The 4402-nt window shown below is 33.4% G+C and overlaps 1 pseudogene; it reads left to right on the top strand.

Moving 5' to 3' along the window:
- Positions 1-425: 425 nt before the first annotated feature.
- LOC131825209 (small ribosomal subunit protein mS23-like) lies at positions 426-1149 on the top strand (annotated as a pseudogene).
- The last annotated feature ends 3253 nt before the right edge of the window (positions 1150-4402 follow it).

Raw genomic sequence — 4402 nt, 5'->3', positions numbered from 1 at the left:
AGCAATCCAGAACAAAACAATAGTTTTTAAATCTCTGTGTTTCTGTAATAAGAACTGCAGGCCCAAGTAATTAATTAGCTTAAGGGGAAATCACATTGGAAGTGATAAAATATTTTGACTGGGACAATAAAATCATCACATATAAAATTTCAGGGTGTTGCTAAAGCAGTACATATAAACTTTAAGCCTTAAAATATATTTATTATAAAATAAGAGTGACTGAAAATAATGATTTAAGTAATCAAATTAAGACATTGAAGGGAAATGGAGTATTTAAAGAAAGTAGAAGGAAAGAAATAATGTAAGAATAGAGAATAAAGAGGTAAAAAACAAAGATGAAAGAAAATTTATAAAACAAAGAATTTGTTACAGAATACACAAATAAAAAATATTAGCCCCGGCCATAAGCGTCTGAGGTGACAGCCATGGCGAGGAGCCGGCTGGGGACCCCGGGGAGTGTTTTCTCTCTGACTGGGGACCTGATTTGCGCTAGGGTGTTGAATGAGAAGCCCTTGTGTTTTGACATAGGTAATGCCTTTCCCCCACTGAGAGAACCAGTCTTCCAGAGGCCCTGCTTGCAATATGGCAAAGCCCGAGCTGCCACCCAGGCCGTCTTGTACCCTGAGGATGGGATTAGAGTGAAATTTTATTCAGCCTATGGATCTGGTCAGAAAGCTTTTGATCTGTTCAATCCAAACTTCAAGTCTACTTGTCAATAGTTTGTGGAGAAGTACATTGAGCTACAGAAACTTGGAGAAACCGATGAAGAGAAGTTATTTGTGGAAACAGGGAAGGCTTTGTTAGCAGCAGGTGTCATTTTGAGAAGAGCAGGAGAAGCAAGGACTCAAAAGGAAGGTAGTCACATTTCCTGGGAATCTGAACCCACAGTGTCAAACCTCAAATGGTACTGGGAAAAAAAAAAAAAACAGCCTCTGCAAGAAGTTCCCCAGGACCAGCTTTTGGAGACATCTGAAGAAGAGTCAAAAGGTCTCTCACCTCTCTAAAGAACTTGTATTCCATGTATACTGACATCCAGACTGCATTACTAGATGAATGTTGAACTGTTTTTAACAGCTGAACTGTGTAAATGTTTCCTAGTCTCTAAGGCATTATGTTTGCCCCCTTTTAGTTCCTATTTCTAGGTTGTCATAAGCTCAGTTTCATGGTTTGAATGAATTTTATGTTAAGATGGTATTAAATAAAGAATTCCCTGACTGCTTAAAAAAATTAGGAACAATAAAGTGTCCCTGAAACAGAGGAGACATTAATTCTATCATCAGAGAATAATACAAACTTCATAGAACAATATTTTAAAAATTTAATGAAATTGATAAAAAATACATTCTTGTAGAAAAAATAAACTCAACTCAAGAACATAGAGAGAACTTGAAAATAGCTCCAACCACTAAGGAAAATAAGCTGTAAATCATCAATCAAAAATCTTTCCAATATCTTATAGAATGAGAGAAAAAATTACAAATCATATATCTAATAATGGCTTAATATCTAGATCCTATAAAATTCTTACAATTCAAGACCAAAAAGACAAGCAACACAACTTTAAATCAACAAAGGACTTGAATAGATATTTCTCTAAAGATCTATAAATGTCCCCCAAAACCACATGAAAAGGTATTCAGCATCATCTGTCACCAAGGAAATGCAAATCAAAATCAGAATGCAGGCGAAGCACCTGGGTGGCTCAATGGGTAAGCCTCTGCCTTCAGCTCAGGTCATGATCACAGGGTCCTGGGATTGAGCCCATATCGGACTCCCAGGGAGCCTGCTTCCCCCGCTCTTTCTCTGCCTGCCTCTCTGCTTGCTTGTGATCTCTCTCTCTCTGTGTCAAATAAATAAATAAAATCTATCTATCTATCTATCTATCTATATATCATCATACTATACTATACATCATACTATATATATATATATATATATATATATATATATATATATAGTATATGTATATATAAAAGGACCACAATGAGATACCAACTTCACACCCAGTAGGATGTCTTTAATCAAGAAAATGGAAAATAACAAGTATTAGCAAGGGCAAGGGAAAAATTGGAACCCTCATATACTGCTGGTGGGAATATATAATACAGCTGCTGTGGAGAACAGTTTGGCTGTTCTTCAAATTTAAGCATATAATCACCATATGGCCCAATAATCCCCCTTCTAAGTATATTTTATTTCAAGAGAAATAAAAAAATATCCACACAGAAACCTGTACACAAAATTTTATAGCAGCATTATTCATAAGGGTCAAAAGGTAGAAACAACCCAAATGTCTATCAATAAATAGATAAATGGCTAAACAAAATGTAGTATATAAAAACAATGGAATATTATTCAGCCATAAAAATGAAGTAAATTATACAAGTTGGGTCAACCTCAAAAACATTATTCTAAATGGAAGAAGTCAGACACAAAGATCATATATTACACGATTCCCTTTATATAATATATCCAGAATAGGCAAATCAGTCAAGACAGAAGGTATACTAAAGAGGTTATCAGGGGATTGGGGGAGAGAGGAGTGGACAGTGATTACTCAGTATGGATAGGAGATGTTTTTATGAGGTGATGAGTAAGTGTGAAACTAAAAAGAGCTGGTAGTTGTATAAATTTGTGAATATACTTGTGAAATACTATGAAATTGTACCCTAAATACAACTGAATAATATTCTTAACTCCCTGAGCCACCCAGGTGCCCCAAATAATATTTTTAAATGGTTAATTCACGTTATGTGAATTTCACTTCAAAAAAAGTTCTTCCCCAAAGTAACACCAGAACAAGATGAATTTATAAGAGTTAGAAAAACTCCATGAAACAAATAATGCCTTTATAATACAAACTGGCTCTTTGAATGAGAGAAAAATGCCATTTTATTTTGTGAGGCTAGGAAAAGCTAAATAAAAACCTCAAACAGGACAGTACAGGAAAAAAAAAACAGAACAATCTCATTTTTAGTAAATATTAATAGATAAAACATTACTACATTCAATACACCAACTAATGGAAAATCTAAGTCAAACAAGAATGCTTTCAATGGCCCATCAGTCAAGCTGACACAACTCAAGAAAGAAAGATCATGAAGGTTAATCAATAAAAATTATCCAAACAAAAGTACAAATATTAGAAAGAGAGAATTTAAAAAGAAAAAAAAGAAAATGGACAGAACATCCCGGAGTTGTGATACAAAAAGTCTAAATAAGTATAATTGAAATGTCAGAAACAGACAACAGAAAAGAAAAAGAAATACTTAAAGAGATTTGCTGAAATTTTTCCAAAATTACTGACAGCCACCAAACTGCATATGAAAGAAGCTTAAAATCACCATAGAAAATTTTTAAAAAATAATGACATTACATAATCTTGGCAGGAAATCTTGGAGGAAGTCAGAGAAGACACATTACATATATGATTGCAGCAAAATTACAGAAGACTTCTCATTTAAAAACTAGGAAAGCCAGAAACAATGGAGTGATATTTTTAAAGGCAAAAGAGGAAAACTGTCTATAAAGAATTTTATATGCAGAGTAAATATTATCAGAATTACAAACTTCTCCTTAAAGGATCAGGGAAGAGAATGAAACCGCTAACTATAGATTGGGAGAAAATATTTGTAAATCACATATCTTAAAAAGGATTTATATCTAAATTATAAAATGAAGTTTCAAAAATAAATATTAAGAACATAATAAAAAAAACTGGGCAAAGCAGACACAGCCAGGAAACATAATTTATGGCAAATAAGTACATGAAACTATGTCCATAGTCATTTGGATAATTTAAACAACAATGAGATACCCATGCACATTTTTCATAATAGCTAATTTTTTAAAAGTCTGACAATGTCAAGTGCTGACAAGAATTTTAGGCACCTGGAAATCTTACACCTTTTTGTTGGAAATGCAAAATAGTTCAGAATGAAAAACAGTTTGGGAGTTTATTATAAAGTTAAATGTACAATTATCATATGACCCAGTAACATTATGTTTACCCCCAAACCCATAGAGAAATCATTTTATTCATGATCACCAACAATTTAAAACAACTCAAATATCCCTCAAATAGAGAATGGATAAACAAATAGTGATCCATCCATACAATGGAATATAACACAGCACCTAAAACTATCAAACTACTGATACAAAATGTATGGTTGCAGCAGAGCTCTGCCAAGTCTTGAGAAACACATATACAAATACTGTTAATATAGAGAACAATTCTGTCATCTCCCCAAACCCCCATACCATTTGTAGTGTAGTAAACTCACTCTCATGCTCAAAATTGGCAATTGTTTATCTGTTCTCTGTCCTTTTCGTTTTATATTGGCAAGAATGTGATATAATGTAATCAAATAGCATACAGACTTTTGAGAATGTCTTCTAC

The sequence above is a fragment of the Mustela lutreola genome, chromosome 2, assembly GCF_030435805.1.
Source record: "Mustela lutreola isolate mMusLut2 chromosome 2, mMusLut2.pri, whole genome shotgun sequence".
Classification (NCBI taxonomy): Eukaryota; Metazoa; Chordata; class Mammalia; order Carnivora; family Mustelidae; genus Mustela; species Mustela lutreola.
This window is presented reverse-complemented; position numbering and strand designations above follow the sequence as displayed.